This window comes from Rutidosis leptorrhynchoides, chromosome 3 (genome assembly GCF_046630445.1).
Source record: "Rutidosis leptorrhynchoides isolate AG116_Rl617_1_P2 chromosome 3, CSIRO_AGI_Rlap_v1, whole genome shotgun sequence".
NCBI lineage: Eukaryota > Viridiplantae > Streptophyta > Magnoliopsida > Asterales > Asteraceae > Rutidosis > Rutidosis leptorrhynchoides.
Genome location: NC_092335.1, coordinates 285,194,943 through 285,217,206, shown reverse-complemented (window position 1 = coordinate 285,217,206; position 22,264 = coordinate 285,194,943).

Below are 22,264 nucleotides of genomic sequence, written 5' to 3'. Positions count from 1 at the left end.
AGTCACATACTATCCTACTTACATCCACTGATATACAAATCCGTTCACCACAGAATAACCATATTCATCCAATTACATATTTGGATTTTGATCTATCAGAATCCATCAAGTGGCATAACGAAGAAATAATGGACACAATAAAAATTGATTAGAAACAGATTAATTAACAATATGAAATTCTATTAAGAATCCACGCTAACAAAATCCTAGCTAACTGTTCCTACCTAATTGTTAATTCCGTATTACCATTTAATTATCGCAATTTATTTATCGCAGTTTATTTATCGCATTTTATATTCTCTCAATTTTATTTATCGTCATTTAATTTCTGTTATTTATTTTTACGCACTTTAAATATCGGGACATGTATACAAGGTTTTGACATATCATATCGACGCATTTATAAATATTATTTGGAATAACCATAGACACTCTATATGCAGTAATGAACGAGTTCTCTATACAGGGTTGAGGTTGATTCTACAATAATATATATAATTTGAGTTGTGATCGAGTCTGAGACATGTATACGGGTCACGATACGTATTAATTAATTAGAATATTATATATTAAATTTTATATGAATTATTGTACTGTTAACTGTGGACTATCGACTGTGGACTAATAACATTGGACAATTAAAATGAATTAAAATATTGAATATAACATATGAAACTAAACATTTCTTCAAGTTGCCACTTGATTTCATTTTAAACCTCATTTGTATCTTGACGATTACAATCTGCATTCAAACCTTTCATGATTCTTGAAAACACCTCAATCGAGAGGATGAACCAACCGCACATCATCAACGAAAGAAAAGATTGATGCATATAGTTATGCACCTGAAAACACTCAGAACATGAGTAAACGTTTAACACGTATCTGTGCTAGCTCCTTTGGCGTTGTTACTACCGAAAATAACTTTACAATTCCTTTCCCAATTAGCCAATTTTGTCATAGCTCCAGCAAATCAACTTTGACTTTCATTCGGATTAAACTTATTATAACTTGATTTATAAGCCCACCTTTCGTTATCGTTACCGGGGAACTGTTTATATTTCACCACATTAACAGAAAATTATCAGCAACTTCATTACTCATCGACTTAATTTCTTTGAAGAATCATTATATTTATTCATTGAAACCCCATCTTGTATTCATCTACACACTGAAACAATAATTGCCATAACAATTACCGGGAATCAGCAATCAGTACTTTGAAAACTCACAGCATATCTACATCAACAGTTATATATATGACATTTATTTCTTAGAATTATGATCTCTCATTCTGAAATTCTGAAAAGCACTCAGTCACAAATCAATACTCTGAATGTTGAAAAAGCTGAATGAAGCAGCAGAAACTGTAGATAACCGTAAACGACCATAATCATCGAAAGTTTGATGATAAAGATTAGTATGTTGGAAAAACTCAGAAAAGTTGGAACTGGAAAGCGGATTGAGCTAACCATAAAGGAAACCAAGGAGAAATACAAGTAACATACCCTAAATTCATAAAACCCAGATAAATCTAGATCTGTTGAAATCTTTAGAGAATATCTTGCTCCGAAGTCATGTTAAAATCTTGCGAAAAATCTTTCTCCATCAACCATCGAACTTAGAAATTCCAAAATATCATCATCAATATCTTCGATATTTCTGAGGATATTTTCATAAATATTCTCGTCTAAAATTATATATCTCTTCGTGCTTCCTGTGTATCATTGTATTGGAAACACTCAATAGAAAATTAGTGTCGAAAAGCGGATTATGCGAAACTATGAAGGAAGCCGTGGACAAATCACAAAGAATAAGTTTGACTTCAAAGAATCCAAATGATTCTGTTTCTGATGAAATCTTTAGCGAATACATTGCTTCCGAATCTAAACCTTTACGGATAAATCTTCTTCATCATCCATCGATATTAGAAATTCCAAGATATCATCGTATCTTTCATTATAAATATCCTTCATATTTCTGAAGATATTTTCATAACTATTCTTATCTGAAATCATTAATCTCTTCGTGCTATCAGTGTTACATCATATAGAAACTGTTAGTTTCTATAATCTGTAAACTTTCGAGCTTAAAATATGAATGTTATTGAAGTAATGTTGGGAACTGATGCATGAGTTAGTATAATATAATGACACTTGATCAACGTGATTATATTACAGTAAGTCATGCTGAGTTTCTAATGGGACGTGATGATTCACAGATCATAACGTCATCATATGCCATGTCACATAACTCTTTCATTCTACTTAACTCCTGAACAAATCAAGAAAATGTATTCTTGATGGTTCTATCTTCCGTGATGATTGATAAATTTGAAAATCAAATCGTGCTATCATGTTCCTTCCTGCTTTGGACATTATAATCATTTAAAACTCTATATCTACAAATTCTGGACCATTATTCACTTGACTTGAAGTCGGGAAGAGAAAACCAAAGCATAGAGCTTTGGAATATAAGGGAAAATATAAAGCCCGATAACAACACACAAATTACAAACCGTGTATATCAATGTTTATCGCAACATAAAGACACGGGAGAATTAAAAACATTATAATCCCGAGGGCAAAGTAGAAAAGCAGACTCCTCTGGTGGAAGTTAGAAAAGAAGAACGATCATGGCGATAGTTAGAATAAGAACAAAGATCAGAACTGGATTAAGCATTTTCATAAATCTTTTGAATTTGGGAATTGAGTATAGAAGTGGTGAAAATAAATGGAACGGAAAAGGTAAATTTATAAAGAAAATATCAGATGTAGCAATCGGGGCAGATCACCGTATTTAATTAAAGAGATCTTAATTTCCATAAATCCCGAAGATTCAGATTTTATAGATCTTCAAGATTTTCTTTAAATCCCTTAAATTCCGGAATTCAACCAAGGCAATGTCAAAAGTTAAGACGCGCCTTATTTTCTAAATTCAAACCTGACTACGTCAAAAGTTAAAAACAAATCTTTGTTTCTCATTTCATTCTTTTGTGTTAGCTTCACTCGTACTCTTCGAATAATCGAATTGTTTTATCCATATTACTCAATACTGATAAAACTCAATTGCTCAACTCATATGCGTCATGAAATCATATTTATTGTTAACCATGACCACCTCACTCAAATTTCGGGACGAAATTTCTTTAACGGGTAGGTACTGTGATGACCCGGAAATTTCCGATCAAATTTAAACTTTAATCTTTATATGTTACCGTCATAACCCGTCCTTAACCGTAAGAACGTGTTAGATAACGTATGATTTCATTGCGAGGTATTGACCTCTATATGCGACATTTTTAAAAGAAAAACTGCATATATTATACATTACAAACCATGATTCTTATTTTTGATACAAGCTTTAGACAATAAAAATATGATTATCGTTTAGCGATAATCTTCGACTTACAAACTTTACATATAATGATAACAACACGATTTCGAGCATATTTTACAACACAAATCCTTGGGTATGCAGTTTTATTTTTGACACAAATATACGTACGCAAGATCCTGCTCAAATTCAACATAATGCAGCGGAAGCTTTAGTAATCACCTGAGAATAGACATGTTTTAAAAGGTCAACATAAAGTTGGTGAGATATAGGTTTAATGCCGGCAGCAATATATATATATAGACCACAAGATTTTGTATATAAACAGTTTAATAAAAATATTCTAAGTGGTTGAGCACTTGGTAACCATACTTAACATTTAATCACGTCGCATATTCCCTTTATTATGAAATCTTACTACACCGTACCAAGTGTAGTCACGAAACGAAGTACTGTGCAACCGTTGAATACTGGTCGTCCAGTCCGGTTGGGGTTGTCAGGCCCGATAGATCTATCAACAGGATTCGCGTTTACAATACCGCTGTAAATATTAGTTACCAAGCTACAGGGAAGTATGCCAGTGGTACAACTCAACGTAGAATATATTTTTCAGTTACTTGTGTCCATAACGTAAAACATAAAATACATGTATTCTCATCCCGAAATATTTAGAGTTTAAAAGTGGGACTATATACTCACTTTCGTCTTGAAGATATATATATAATTTGACTTGGTCTCCGGTTGATATCACGAACCTATCCATATATAATATATCAATACCTTTTCTTTTTAAACAAACGTCACATATATATACTTGTTATACTTTTAATACTTTGAATAATTCCTTAGTCCGTAGTTAGCAGTTCGTTGTTAGTAATTCAATTTTAATGGTTCATTTTTAGATGTTTAATATACCCGCAATGAAATAAATAAAACCCCCAACGAAATAAATAAAACCCCATCGTATATGTATTGGTCGAGATTAATCTTGACCCACGGTACCGGTGTTGTCAAATGACGTGTTGCGTACATAAAGTACCGGTGTTGTCAAATGACGTGTTGCGTACAAACATGGGATCTTATGATTAATCTTCTCGTGTTGTTTACGGGTGATCCTGAACCATATAAAATTGAATTATGAGTACATATATATAAAATATCATGTTATCTTAAAAAGATGTGATTTATTTTAATTTTCTCCAATTAATCCCGAAGTTAAACTAGTCTTGGATAGCCAATTTTGTTTCGGTCATAGTTTCTTCGTTACAACTCCGTTTTCGTTGATTCAACTTGCCATCTCCTTGGATCGAGTCCCGCTTTAAGACTATGAACTGTAAATACCTTAGTTTGTATTCAAAATCACACGGCATAGGTCAAACTTTAGTGAAACTTATGAAGTTAATCATTTTCCATCATGTAAACAACCTTAAATGATTATTTTTCTAAAAATACTTATACTTTGAGTTAAATCATGAAATTTTTATGTGTTATCATATTCATAGTAAAAATCATTTTTCCAGAAAATAAACCTCCAATTCAAAGTTTAAGATGGTTTTTAATTATCCAACCCAAAACAGCCCCCGGTTACACTCCGACGTCGTAAAAACAGTTTTTAAGGTGTTCTTTGAAAAACCAAGTTATACCTTGTTAAATTAGCATATATTTAAGTTATATTACAGGTCTTGAAGTATTTTAAAAGTTAAGTTAGAAGGATCTATTTAGTTTGCAAACAAGTTTGAAAACATTCAAACTATGTTCTTGTTGTTAAAATTTTATACCACAAAATAAGATAGCTATATATATATTAATCGAATAAGGTTATGAACATAGATTCTACCTCAAGTTCCTTGGACAAGGTTGTTGTAAAAGAGGAGTAAGAACCTAGAACCAAAAGGGTGATGGAAGTGGATGAAAGATTGGAAGTAAGTTTGTGTTCTTGGAAGGATTTCTTGAAGTGTTTTTGTAAGGTTTTCTTATGAGATTTAAGTGTTGTTTTTGAAGCTAAATGATGGAGAAAATGCTTGGAGATGATCAAGTATGAAGTTAAGAGTATTTTGAGAGAGAAATGGAAGTGTAAGTATGAGAAAATGGGGTGAAGAAATGGTGTGCATGCATAAAAACGTTTTTAGGTTATAAAGGAAAAAAAAGATACCTAACTTTGTTTTCTTGCTAAATAATTCATGCTACTTGACAAATGGTTGGTTCCACATGTTTCTTAATCATTTAAGGCTGCTAAGGAGCAGATTTTTATTGGTATATACCAATAGTAAATACATCTAGAAGCTGCGTATGATACGGGTACATATACCCTAGGTATACGTATAGAAATCTTTGAGAAAACGGAACGAGTATTCAAATATAGCTATCTTTTGTAAATATACTTATATTGTTTTATGTATTTAAGTCTTTAAAAGTGATTAAATACATTACTTATACGATATATGTATAAACATTATAGGTCATAAGTATTTAAGTCAAATAACGTTACGTATGGTTATCGTTTTGAAAACTTAAGTTAGTAGTTTCAAAATATACTTATAACTTATTGTTATTAATACAAAATGAGATATTAAAACATTCTTAGGTCATGTTAAATATGTATATATACATATATATATACACAAACGTATAATTATCATATATTGTATAGTTCGTGATATCATCGGTCAAACTAGACGGTCAAACGTTGTGTAAAACTCTTTTCGAAAAACATAAGTCTCGACAATTTGGATTGCTTATCATGTTGGTTGTAGTGACCCGAACTTTTCCATGTTTATATACATTAATTGAGATTGATGTTTACATGATTAAATGTTTCCAACATGTTAAGCAATCAAACTTGTTAAGACTTGATTAATTGAAATAGGTTTCATATAGACAATTGACCACCCAAGTTGACCGGTGATTCACGAACGTTAAAACTTGTAAAAAAACTATATGATGACATATATATGGTTATATATATAGTTAACATGATATTATGATAAGTAAACATATCATTAATTATATTAACAATGAACTACATATGTAAAAACAAGACTACTAACTTAATGATTTTGAAACGAGACATATATGTAACGTTTATCGTTGTAACGACATTTAATGTATATATATCATATTAAGAGATATTCGTACATCATAATATCATGATAATATAATAATTTAAAATCTCTTTTGATATTATAAACATTGGGTTAACAACATTTAACAAGATCGTTAACCTAAAGGTTTCAAAACAACACTTACATGTAACGACTAACGATGACTTAACGACTCAGTTAAAATGTATATACATGTAGTGTTTTAATATGTATTTATACACTTTTGAAAGGCTTCAATACACTTATCAAAATACTTCTACTTAACAAAAATGCTTACAATTACATTCTCGTTCAGTTTCATCAACAATTCTACTCGTATGCACCCGTATTCGTACTCGTACAATACACAGCTTTTAGATGTATGTACTATTGGTATATACACTCCAATGATCAGCTCTTAGCAGCCCATGTGAGTCACCTAACATATGTGGGAACCATCATTTGGCAACTAGCATGAAATATCTCATAAGATTACAAAAATATGAGTAATCATTCATGACTTATTTACATGAAAACAAAATTACATATCCTTTATATCTAATCCATACACCAACGACCAAAAACACCTACAAACACTTTCATTATTCAATTTTCTTCATCTAATTGAACTCTCTCAAGTTCTATCTTCAAGTTCTAAGTGTTCTTCATAAATTCCAAAAGTTCTAGTTTCATAAAATCAAGAATACTTTCAAGTTTGCTAGCTCACTTCCAATCTTGTAAGGTGATCATCCAACCTCAAGAAATCTTTGTTTCTTACAGTAGGTTATCATTCTAATACAAGGTAAAAATCATATTCAAACTTTGGTTCAATTTCTATAACTATAACAATCTTATTTCAAGTGATGATCTTACTTGAACTTGTTTTCGTGTCATGATTTTGCTTCAAGAACTTTGAGCCATCCAAGGATCCATTGAAGCTAGATCCATTCTTCTATTTTCCAGTAGGTTCATCCAAGGAACTTGAGGTAGTAATGATGTTCATAACATCATTCGATTCATACATATAAAGCTATCTTATTCGAAGGTTTAAACTTGTAATCACTAGAACATAGTTTAGTTAATTCTAAACTTGTTCGCAAACAAAAGTTAATCCTTCTAACTTGACTTTTAAAATCAACTAAACACATGTTCTATATCTATATGATATGCTAACTTAATGATTTAAAACCTGAAAACACGAAAAACACCGTAAAACCGGATTTACGCCGTCGTAGTAACACCGCGGGCTGTTTTGGGTTAGTTAATTAAAAACTATGATAAACTTTGATTTAAAAGTTGTTATTCTGAGAAAATGATTTTTATTATGAACATGAAACTATATCCAAAAATTATGGTTAAACTCAAAGTGGAAGTATGTTTTCTAAAATGGTCATCTAGACGTCGTTCTTTCGACTGAAATGACTACCTTTACAAAAACGACTTGTAACTTATTTTTCCGACTAGGAATCTATACTCTTTTTGTTTAGATTCATAAAATAGAGTTCAATATGAAACCATAGCAATTTGATTCACTCAAAACGGATTTAAAATGAAGAAGTTATGGGTAAAACAAGATTGGATAATTTTTCTCATTTTAGCCACGTGAAAATTGGTAACAAATCTATTCCAACCATAACTTAATCAACTTGTATTATATATTATGTAATCTTGAGATACCATAGACACGTATACAATGTTTCGACCTATCATGTCGACACATCTATATATATTTCGGAACAACCATAGACACTCTATATGTGAATGTTGGAGTTAGCTATACAGGGTTGAGGTTGATTCCAAAATATATATAGTTTGAGTTGTGATCAATACTGAGATACGTATACACTGGGTCGTGGATTGATTCAAGATAATATTTATCGATTTATTTCTGTACATCTAACTGTGGACAACTAGTTGTAGGTTACTAACGAGGACAGCTGACTTAATAAACTTAAAACATCAAAATATATTAAAAGTGTTGTAAATATATTTTGAACATACTTTGATATATATGTATATATTGTTATAGGTTCGTGAATCAACCAGTGGCCAAGTCTTACTTCCCGACGAAGTAAAAATCTGTGAAAGTGAGTTATAGTCCCACTTTTAAAATCTAATATTTTTGGGATGAGAATACATGCAGGTTTTATAAATGATTTACAAAATAGACACAAGTACGTGAAACTACATTCTATGGTTGAATTATCGAAATCGAATATGCCCCTTTTTATTAAGTCTGGTAATCTGAGAATTAGGGAACAGACACCCTAATTGACGCGAATCCTAAAGATAGATCTATTGGGCCTAACAAACCCCATCCAAAGTACCGGATGCTTTAGTACTTCGAAATTTATATCATATCCGAAGGGTGTCCCGGAATGATGGGGATATTCTTATATATGCATCTTGTTATTGTCGGTTACCAGGTGTTCACCATATGAATGATTTTTATCTCTATGTATGGGATGTGTATTGAAATATGAAATCTTGTGGTCTATTGTTACGATTTGATATATATAGGTTAAACCTATAACTCACCAACATTTTTGTTGACGTTTTAAGCATGTTTATTCTCAGGTGATTATTAAGAGCTTCCGCTGTCGCATACTTAAATAAGGACAAGATTTGGAGTCCATGCTTGTATGATATTGTGTAAAAACTGCATTCAAGAAACTTATTTTGTTGTAACATATTTGTATTGTAAACCATTATGTAATGGTCGTGTGTAAACAGGATATTTTAGATTATCATTATTTGATAATCTACGTAAAGTTTTTTAAACCTTTATTGATGAAATAAAGGTTATGGTTTGTTTAAAAATGAATGCAGTCTTTGAAAAACGTCTCATATAGAGGTCAAAACCTCGCAACGAAATCAATTAATATGGAACGTTTTTAATCAATAAGAACGGGACATTTCAGTTGGTATCCGAGCGTTGGTCTTAGAGAACCAGAAAATTTGCATTAGTGTGTCTTATCGAGTTTGTTAGGATGCATTAGTGAGTCTGGACTTCGACCGTGTTTTCTTTAAAAATGATTGCTTAACATTTTTGTTGGAAACTATATATTTTTAACATATGAATATTATGTGATATATTAATCTCTTAACGTGTTTGATATTATGTGATAGATGTCTACCTCTAGAACAAGTCCCATTGACTCACCTAATAATAATCAAGAGTCAAATGTAAATTGGAATGATTTGTGGACTGATTCACAAGTTCCCGAAGAGGAACCGGAAGAAGAGTCGGAACCGGAAGAAGAATCGGAACCGGAAGAAGAATCGGAACCGGATGAAGAAATAGAACCGGTGGGGGAAATAATAAAACGGTTAAGTAAAAGAAAATCCTCAACCAACCGACCAAAGTTAATTATGGTCAATGGTGTTTCCGCCAAGGAAGCAAAATATTGGGAGGATTACCAATTCTCCGATGAATCGGATTTCGACGAGAATTCCGATGATGTTATAGAAATTACCCCAACTGAATTTAAAAAGGCAAAAGAAAATAATAAGGGAAAGGGCATAAAAATAGAGAAATCTAATTCCAACCCCGATGAACTTTATATGTATCGTCAACCCCCGAAGTCCTTAAGTTGTAACAATGAACCGGGAACCTCTAAACCACCAGGTTTTTCTAAACCAATGTGGACAACGACGGCTCGTATTAGGGGAACATCATATATCCCTAGAAACTTGGCAAAACGAACCAAAACCGAAGAAGAAGAAACGAGCGAGTCGGAATAAGATAGTTGTATTCGTGTGGTGTAATATATGGAATATAGTGTTCTTATGCTTTATGATATATGTAAAAATTGCTTGTATTAATAAGTATTTTTTTTTTATGAATCTAACTCTTGTCTATTTTACAGTTTAAAAACACAAAATGGATAGACAACCCAATATTTTAAGAGACCTACCCGGAGACATGATTGATGAAATCTTGTCTAGAGTCGGCCAGAATTCTTCGGCACAACTATTTAAGGCGAGATCAGTTTGTAAGACATTCGAAGAACGTTCCAAGAATGTCTTGGTTTATAAGAGACTTTCGTTTGAAAGATGGGGGATATCACATTGGGAAACCCATAAATTACGATGTGTTTACTTTGACGCATATATTGCGGGGAACCCAAATGCTATTTTACGCAACGGGTTAAGAAATTATTTTGACTCAATATATCCGAATATTGGACTTCGTGATTTAGAAAAAGCGGCTAACATGCAACATAAAGAAGCATGTTATGCTTACGGATTAGTAATGTTCGCTTCTCACCAAAGTGAGAACAAGAACATCGGGCTACAACTATTAAACAAAATGTTTCCACAAGTGACGGAGTCGGTAATTGGGGTAAGAAATGAGGTTTTTAGATTATTACGGGACTGTTGGACATTACGTAACCCTTGTCCCTTTGATGACGTTACAACACGCTGTCTTATCAACGGACATAACGGTTATGTTGCACAAGACCAAGGATGGGAAGTAGTCCTAGTAAAACCAGAATGCATGACTTGTTTCTGGACGTATGAATTACGTGTCTTTATTGCCTTTGCCGAACGACTTGTGTACTAGCTAGAATTGTCTTCACAACTATCTTGTATCAAAGTTATTGTGTGCTATATTTCATGCTTTATGTAAAATAAGCGGTATTGTAAGTTTGTAAAATATTGTATAAAAGTTTGAACGCGAAATATTATTACAATCAGTTTTTCATATAGAATTGTAGTAGTTGAATTGTATATTAGCTACTAAGTATGAACTTAACGGGTAGGTACTACCCGAATTTAAACTTATAAAACGCTAATATGAAGAAAAAGCTTTTATAAATGAGTTCATATTATGCTACGAAATACTATTAACTACTCTTAATATTCTGTATGATTAACTTGTTCCATTTAACTATTTTGAAGGAAATGGCACCGACTACTCGACACACCGTGAATATGAATGAAGAGGAATTCCGTACTTTTCTAGCTTCAAACATAGCCGCAGTACAGGCTGCGCTACATACCAACAATAACCTTGGATCTAGCAGTACAGGAAATCGTGTAGGATGCACCTACAAAGAATTCACTGCCTGCAAACCTTTGGAATTTGATGGAACCGAAGGACCGATCGGATTGAAACGGTGGACCGAGAAGGTTGAATCGGTGTTTGCCATAAGTAAGTGTACTGAAGAGGACAAAGTGAAGTACGCTACGCATACCTTCACAGGTTCTGCGTTAACATGGTGGAATACCTATCTAGAGCAAGTGGGACAAGATGATGCGTACGCACTACCGTGGTCAGCATTCAAGCACTTTATGAACGAGAAGTACCGTCCCAGAACCGAGGTCAATAAGCTCAAGACAGAACTTAGAGGGTTACGAACCCAAGGATTTGATATTACCACGTACGAAAGACGATTCACAGAATTGTGCCTATTGTGTCCGGGAGCATTCGAAGATGAGGAAGAGAAGATCGACGCGTTTGTGAAAGGATTACCGGAAAGAATCCAAGAAGATATAAGTTCACACGAGCCCGCCTCCATACAACAGGCATGTAGAATGGCTCACAAACTAGTGAACCAGATTGAAGAAAGAATTAAAGAACAGACTGCTGAAGAGGCCAATGTGAAGCAAGTCAAAAGAAAGTGGGAGGAAAACGGTGATAAGAATCACCAATACAACAACAACAGCAATTACAACAATAATCGCAACAATTATCCCAACAATCGCAACATCAATCGCAACTACAACAAACGGGCCAACAACAACAACAACAACAACAACAACAACAACAGCAACTACAACAATCATCCCAACAACAATAATAACCGCAACAACAACAACAATCAGAAGCAACTATGCCAAAGGTGTGAAAAGAATCACTCGGGGTTCTGCACCAAATTTTGCAACAAGTGTAAAAGAAATGGTCATAGCGCGGCGAAGTGTGAGGTCTACGGACCAGGGGTTAATAGAACGAAAGGAACAAATGGTGTCGGAACGAGTAATGGCGGAGCAAGTAGTGTCGGAGCAAGTTATGCCAATGTAGTTTGTTATAAATGTGGAAAACCAGGCCACATTATTAGAAATTGCCCGAACCAGGAGAACACGAATGGACAAGGCCGTGGAAGAGTTTTCAATATTAATGCGGTAGAGGCACAGGAAGACCCGGAGCTTGTTACGGGTACGTTTCTTATTGACAATAAATCTGCTTACGTTTTATTTGATTCGGGTGCGGATAGAAGCTATATGAGTAGAGATTTTTGTGCTAAATTAAGTTGTCCATTGACGCCTTTGGATAGTAAATTTTTACTCGAATTAGCAAATGGTAAATTAATTTCAGCAGATAATATATGTCGGAATCGAGAAATTAAACTGGTTAGCGAAACATTTAAGATTGATTTGATACCAGTAGAGTTAGGGAGTTTTGATGTGATAATCGGTATGGACTGGTTGAAAGAAGTGAAAGCGGAGATCGTTTGTTACAAAAATGCAATTCGCATTATACGAGAAAAAGGAAAACCCTTAATGGTGTACGGAGAAAAGGGCAACACGAAGCTACATCTTATTAGTATTTTGAAGGCACAAAAACTAATAAGAAAAGGTTGCTATGCTGTTCTAGCACACGTCGAGAAAGTACAAACTGAAGAAAAGAGCATCAATGATGTTCCCATTGCAAAAGAATTTCCCGATGTATTTCCGAAAGAATTACCGGGATTACCCCCACATCGATCCGTTGAATTTCAAATAGATCTTGTACCAGGAGCTGCACCAATAGCTCGTGCTCCTTACAGACTCGCACCCAGCGAGATGAAAGAACTGCAAAGCCAATTACAAGAACTTTTAGAGCGTGGTTTCATCGACCAAGCACATCACCGTGGGGAGCTCCTGTTTTGTTTGTCAAGAAGAAAGATGGTACATTCAGGTTGTGTATCGACTACCGAGAGTTGAACAAACTTACCATCAAGAACCGCTACCCACTACCGAGAATCGACGACTTATTTGATCAACTACAAGGCTCGTCTGTTTATTCAAAGATTGACTTACGTTCCGGGTATCATCAAATGCGGGTGAAAGAAGATGATATTCCAAAGACTGCTTTCAGAACACGTTACGGTCATTACGAGTTTATGGTCATGCCGTTTGGTTTAACTAATGCACCAGCTGTGTTCATGGACCTTATGAACCGAGTGTGTGGACCATACCTTGACAAGTTTGTCATTGTTTTCATTGATGACATACTTATTTACTCAAAGAATGACCAAGAACACGGTGAACATTTGAGAAAGGTGTTAGAAGTATTGAGGAAGGAAGAATTGTACGCTAAGTTTTCAAAGTGTGCATTTTGGTTGGAAGAAGTTCAATTCCTCGGTCACATAGTGAACAAAGAAGGTATTAAGGTGGATCCGGCAAAGATAGAAACTGTTGAAAAGTGGGAAACCCCGAAAACTCCGAAACACATACGCCAGTTTTTAGGACTAGCTGGTTACTACAGAAGGTTCATCCAAGACTTTTCCAGAATAGCAAAACCCTTGACTGCATTAACGCATAAAGGGAAGAAATTTGAATGGAATGATGAACAAGAGAAAGCGTTTCAGTTATTGAAGAAAAAGCTAACTACGGCACCTATATTGTCATTGCCTGAAGGGAATGATGATTTTGTGATTTATTGTGATGCATCAAAGCAAGGTCTCGGTTGTGTATTAATGCAACGAACGAAGGTGATTGCTTATGCGTCTAGACAATTGAAGATTCACGAACAAAATTATACGACGCATGATTTGGAATTAGGCGCGGTTGTTTTTGCATTAAAGACTTGGAGGCACTACTTATATGGGGTCAAAAGTATTATATATACCGACCACAAAAGTCTTCAACACATATTTAATCAGAAACAACTGAATATGAGGCAGCGTAGGTGGATTGAATTATTGAATGATTACGATTTTGAGATTCGTTACCACCCGGGGAAGGCAAATGTGGTAGCCGATGCCTTGAGCAGGAAGGATAGAGAACCCATTCGAGTAAAATCTATGAATATAATGATTCATAATAACATTACTACTCAAATAAAGGAGGCGCAACAAGGAGTTTTAAAAGAGGGAAATTTAAAGGATGAAATACCCAAAGGATCGGAGAAGCATCTTAATATTCGGGAAGACGGAACCCGGTATAGGGCTGAAAGGATTTGGGTACCAAAATTTGGAGATATGAGAGAAATGGTACTTAGAGAAGCTCATAAAACCAGATACTCAATACATCCTGGAACGGGGAAGATGTACAAGGATCTCAAGAAACATTTTTGGTGGCCGGGTATGAAAGCCGATGTTGCTAAATACGTAGGAGAATGTTTGACGTGTTCTAAGGTCAAAGCTGAGCATCAGAAACCATCAGGTCTACTTCAACAACCCGAAATCCCGGAATGGAAATGGGAAAACATTACCATGGATTTCATCACTAAATTGCCAAGGACTGCAAGTGGTTTTGATACAATTTGGGTAATAGTTGATCGTCTCACCAAATCAGCACACTTCCTACCAATAAGAGAAGATGACAAGATGGAGAAGTTAGCACGACTGTATTTGAAGGAAGTCATCTCCAGACATGGAATACCAATCTCTATTATCTCTGATAGGGATGGCAGATTTATTTCAAGATTCTGGCAGACATTACAGCAAGCATTAGGAACTCGTCTAGACATGAGTACTGCCTATCATCCACAAACTGATGGGCAGAGCGAAAGGACGATACAAACGCTTGAAGACATGCTACGAGCATGTGTTATTGATTTTGGAAACAGTTGGGATCGACATCTACCGTTAGCAGAATTTTCCTACAACAACAGCTACCATTCAAGCATTGAGATGGCGCCGTTTGAAGCACTTTATGGTAGAAAGTGCAGGTCTCCGATTTGTTGGAGTGAGGTGGGGGATAGACAGATTACGGGTCCGGAGATTATACAAGAAACTACCGAGAAGATCATCCAAATTCAACAACGGTTGAAAACCGCCCAAAGTCGACAAAAGAGCTACGCTGACATTAAAAGAAAATATATAGAATTTGAAATTGGAGAGATGGTCATGCTTAAAGTTTCACCTTGGAAAGGCGTTGTTCGATTTGGTAAACGAGGGAAATTAAATCCAAGGTATATTGGACCATTCAAGATTATTGATCGTGTCGGACCAGTAGCTTACCGACTTGAGTTACCTCAACAACTCGCGGCTGTACATAACACTTTCCACGTCTCGAATTTGAAGAAATGTTTTGCTAAAGAAGATCTCACTATTCCGTTAGATGAAATCCAAATCAACGAAAAACTCCAATTCATCGAAGAACCCGTCGAAATAATGGATCGTGAGGTTAAAAGACTTAAGCAAAACAAGATACCAATTGTTAAGGTTCGATGGAATGCTCGTAGAGGACCCGAGTTCACCTGGGAGCGTGAAGATCAGATGAAGAAGAAATACCCGCATCTATTTCCAGAAGATTCGTCAACACCTTCAACAGCTTAAAATTTCGGGACGAAATTTATTTAACGGGTAGGTACTGTAGTGACCCGAACTTTTCCATGTTTATATACATTAATTGAGATTGATGTTTACATGATTAAATGTTTCCAACATGTTAAGCAATCAAACTTGTTAAGACTTGATTAATTGAAATAGGTTTCATATAGACAATTGACCACCCAAGTTGACCGGTGATTCACGAACGTTAAAACTTGTAAAAAAACTATATGATGACATATATATGGTTATATATATAGTTAACATGATATTATGATAAGTAAACATATCATTAATTATATTAACAATGAACTACATATGTAAAAACAAGACTACTAACTTAATGATTTTGAAACGAGACATATATGTAACGTTTATCGTTGTAACGACATTTAATGTATATATATCATATTAAGAGATATTCGTACATCATAATATCATGATAATATAATAATTTAAAATCTCTTTTGATATTATAAACATTGGGTTAACAACATTTAACAAGATCGTTAACCTAAAGGTTTCAAAACAACACTTACATGTAACGACTAACGATGACTTAACGACTCAGTTAAAATGTATATACATGTAGTGTTTTAATATGTATTTATACACTTTTGAAAGGCTTCAATACACTTATCAAAATACTTCTACTTAACAAAAATGCTTACAATTACATTCTCGTTCAGTTTCATCAACAATTCTACTCGTATGCACCCGTATTCGTACTCGTACAATACACAGCTTTTAGATGTATGTACTATTGGTATATACACTCCAATGATCAGCTCTTAGCAGCCCATGTGAGTCACCTAACATATGTGGGAACCATCATTTGGCAACTAGCATGAAATATCTCATAAGATTACAAAAATATGAGTAATCATTCATGACTTATTTACATGAAAACAAAATTACATATCCTTTATATCTAATCCATACACCAACGACCAAAAACACCTACAAACACTTTCATTATTCAATTTTCTTCATCTAATTGAACTCTCTCAAGTTCTATCTTCAAGTTCTAAGTGTTCTTCATAAATTCCAAAAGTTCTAGTTTCATAAAATCAAGAATACTTTCAAGTTTGCTAGCTCACTTCCAATCTTGTAAGGTGATCATCCAACCTCAAGAAATCTTTGTTTCTTACAGTAGGTTATCATTCTAATACAAGGTAAAAATCATATTCAAACTTTGGTTCAATTTCTATAACTATAACAATCTTATTTCAAGTGATGATCTTACTTGAACTTGTTTTCGTGTCATGATTTTGCTTCAAGAACTTTGAGCCATCCAAGGATCCATTGAAGCTAGATCCATTCTTCTATTTTCCAGTAGGTTCATCCAAGGAACTTAAGGTAGTAATGATGTTCATAACATCATTCGATTCATACATATAAAGCTATCTTATTCGAAGGTTTAAACTTGTAATCACTAGAACATAGTTTAGTTAATTCTAAACTTGTTCGCAAACAAAAGTTAATCCTTCTAACTTGACTTTTAAAATCAACTAAACACATGTTCTATATCTATATGATATGCTAACTTAATGATTTAAAACCTGAAAACACGAAAAACACCGTAAAACCGGATTTACGCCGTCGTAGTAACACCGCGGGCTGTTTTGGGTTAGTTAATTAAAAACTATGATAAACTTTGATTTAAAAGTTGTTATTCTGAGAAAATGATTTTTATTATGAACATGAAACTATATCCAAAAATTATGGTTAAACTCAAAGTGGAAGTATGTTTTCTAAAATGGTCATCTAGACGTCGTTCTTTCGACTGAAATGACTACCTTTACAAAAACGACTTGTAACTTATTTTTCCGACTAGGAATCTATACTTTTTTTGTTTAGATTCATAAAATAGAGTTCAATATGAAACCATAGCAATTTGATTCACTCAAAACGGATTTAAAATGAAGAAGTTATGGGTAAAACAAGATTGGATAATTTTTCTCATTTTAGCCACGTGAAAATTGGTAACAAATCTATTCCAACCATAACTTAATCAACTTGTATTATATATTATGTAATCTTGAGATACCATAGACACGTATACAATGTTTCGACCTATCATGTCGACACATCTATATATATTTCGGAACAACCATAGACACTCTATATGTGAATGTTGGAGTTAGCTATACAGGGTTGAGGTTGATTCCAAAATATATATAGTTTGAGTTGTGATCAATACTGAGATACGTATACACTGGGTCGTGGATTGATTCAAGATAATATTTATCGATTTATTTCTGTACATCTAACTGTGGACAACTAGTTGTAGGTTACTAACGAGGACAGCTGACTTAATAAACTTAAAACATCAAAATATATTAAAAGTGTTGTAAATATATTTTGAACATACTTTGATATATATGTATATATTGTTATAGGTTCGTGAATCAACCAGTGGCCAAGTCTTACTTCCCGACGAAGTAAAAATCTGTGAAAGTGAGTTATAGTCCCACTTTTAAAATCTAATATTTTTGGGATGAGAATACATGCAGGTTTTATAAATGATTTACAAAATAGACACAAGTACGTGAAACTACATTCTATGGTTGAATTATCGAAATCGAATATGCCCCTTTTTATTAAGTCTGGTAATCTGAGAATTAGGGAACAGACACCCTAATTGACGCGAATCCTAAAGATAGATCTATTGGGCCTAACAAACCCCATCCAAAGTACCGGATGCTTTAGTACTTCGAAATTTATATCATATCCGAAGGGTGTCCCGGAATGATGGGGATATTCTTATATATGCATCTTGTTATTGTCGGTTACCAGGTGTTCACCATATGAATGATTTTTATCTCTATGTATGGGATGTGTATTGAAATATGAAATCTTGTGGTCTATTGTTACGATTTGATATATATAGGTTAAACCTATAACTCACCAACATTTTTGTTGACGTTTTAAGCATGTTTATTCTCAGGTGATTATTAAGAGCTTCCGCTGTCGCATACTTAAATAAGGACAAGATTTGGAGTCCATGCTTGTATGATATTGTGTAAAAACTGCATTCAAGAAACTTATTTTGTTGTAACATATTTGTATTGTAAACCATTATGTAATGGTCGTGTGTAAACAGGATATTTTAGATTATCATTATTTGATAATCTACGTAAAGTTTTTTAAACCTTTATTGATGAAATAAAGGTTATGGTTTGTTTAAAAATGAATGCAGTCTTTGAAAAACGTCTCATATAGAGGTCAAAACCTCGCAACGAAATCAATTAATATGGAACGTTTTTAATCAATAAGAACGGGACATTTCATTGGTAAGGTTTAATTTATGTAAATATTAATCTTATAAGTATAGAACGATCAAAAAAGTGCGGGTCGTTACAGTTACCGACACGATAAGCAAAGTTTGTAATGTTAAGTCTCGAAAGTTTTAAAATCTATATTCATGTCATCAATTACCCTTTGACTGTTCTCGATGATTCACGAACAATTATTTATAATTAAATATGTATATTATTTAAATGTAATGATTATAATTTAAACATTAAAATTAAACATGTAAAATAAAATACAAAATAATTTAGTTGATAGTAAAAATGAATCTATATATATAATATATGATTTCTATATATAATTATGTAATATAGATATAGTGTATAATTATACAACTATACATAATTAGTAAATATTACATAAGTAATGAATTGTAAAATAAATATATTAAATACAACTACAAGTTAAGAATATAATGGTAATAACAAATTATATTATTATTATTAATTTCATAATTATTAATATCATTATTAGTAATATTAACAAATGTTAAATATTAAAACTCTAATGAATTTAGGGTTATGATTACCAAAATAAATACTAAAAATATAAATATTTTTATAAGAATGATAAAGATTATTATTTAGTTGTAATTTACGTATTATTGGTTATTATGATTAATACTATTATTATTATTATTATTATTATTATTATTATTATTATTATTATTATTATTATTATTATTATTATTATTATTATTATTATTATTATTATTATTATTATTATTATTATTATTATTATTATTATTATTATTATTATTATTAATATTATTATTATTATTATTATTAATAAAATCGGTATAGTTATTAATATTTACTAACTACTAATATAATTTTATATATGTATATATATTCATAAAATCAATTAAAGGATAATTTTTTTTTAAACTTAACTATCCAGCTACACTAGAGTTGTTCGCCTGTCTCACTCTTGTTAATTATTAATCTCAATCCATGTATAAAGCAAAATTGATGGGGAATCAATAACAGAACATAATTTGTTTTCTTCTCATACGGTTTTACATCCCATTCATGAAGACTAAATTGTCACAATCAAACAAATATCAATCAGATCATGATACTGCTCCAATTATTAATTTAGGATCATTGTTATCGAGTATTAAAACTACTAGCTGCTGTAATTAAAAACAAAAACCGAAGTTTTAATAGAACCAAAACCGTTACCTTCCCTGTTGCCATAACTCTTATACCAAATTTCGAAAGCAATACCATTTTCAAAAATCTATAATTACAGATATGTTACAAATTTCCTAACCAAACTTTTTGTAAAGTTTCATTATCCAATTCCGTATTTTGAGCAAGAATTTCGAAGTCAAACCTCAAAATTCAAAAAGTCAAATGAGTGTTCTACAATCGAATTGAAGGATTAGATGATGTTTCTGCTCCAATTAATGATCTCATAAGATTTGAAGAATGATTTACTACATAATTCATGTAGAAATCATAATCTAAAAACCGTTCGAAGTTGAAAATCAAGATGTGAGTTAGTTGTCGAGTGTTCTTGCTGACTGTTCGAACCAATCATCAACCCATTGCATCGCTGTAGCTTGTCTATCTCCTGCGTCTGTTTCGATCAACCACCACAGTCAATACCACCATTAAACCACCTACTACGATTTTTCTTTCAGCTTGCAATTGCTATTGTTCTTTCTCGATGACAAACCAACCCAACAAACCCACTTATTCTTCTTCTTTATTTTTCCTTTCACCGTTACCGTCGTGTTTTGCTTTTGCTACATCATTTTCTGTTTCTATCTAAACTGCAAGACATCAAGTATTAGTATAGAAGAAAAGAGAAAGATGATAAAGACTGCTACCCACTTTCTGTTAAATTCCCTAAACCTATTGAATCTGATGCGATCCAGGGATCAGTAAACGAGCCTATGCAGGCTTATTGAATTTCTCATTTGGGTCATATAAACCCATTTAGTTTAATGAATAACGACTTGGATCAAACTAAACAATTGGATCTGGCTTTATTAATTACTTCTTGGGCTTCACGGTCCTCTAATCAAATCACAGGCTGCTGCATTTGATCTAGTTGTAATACGGCATATCATAGTGGGAGAAAAAGAATAAGAAAGAATTACGGTTATATATTTATTATTTGGTTATAAATCAGAAAGAAAACGGTTGGAAGAGGGGTTAAGGGTGTTGTGTGTTTACGAGAGGTCGAGGGTTCGAGTCCCGTTCAGGGAAATTTTTTTTACAAAAAGCTTCAAGGGTAAATTTTTATTACTTTTATTATAATTATTATTTATCATTTATTATAAATATTATGATTATTATTATTATTGTTATTATTACTAAAAAGAGCTACCATTTATTATTACTAACATAATTTAAATTACAATTAGGATTACTAGTATTATTATTGTTATTACTAATACTATCATTACTAGTATTATTATTAAGAAAAATAGATAATGTTTATTATCAACACTTTTATCACAATTATTATTGTTACAACTAAAATATGAAGGTATTTCGTATGCCCGAGAGACATATTAAATTAACGTGGCTGACGTGTTATGATCCAAGTCGGGTCATACCCAATAACAAACTTACCGACACCTTATTCGTCTTTGATTTTAACGATTGGTTCATTGATCAAATACGCGACACTTGAACTTCAAGAAAAATGGTTTTCTGAAATATTACTTGATGTGTATATATATATATATATATATATATATATATATAAATTATGGATTAATTTATATATAACAAGAGTTTAAATTATTTATAGGTTAAATAATTTATTTTGTTATGTTACATTTTATAAAGTTTTGGTTTTATAAAATAAATGTACATAACAAATATATATGTATATGGAAGTTTTATAAAAGTTTTATAAAATTCAACTTATATAAAACTCATCTTATAAAACTAATGGGGAAGTGGCTTTGGGAATGAGAAGCACATGCTCTAGGCTTAGAATCTTTGACCCATGCTTTCCCATTTCCATATACAAGTAACATGACTCTTTGAGAAACACATACATGCAATTACACTTCAAAAAAAAACT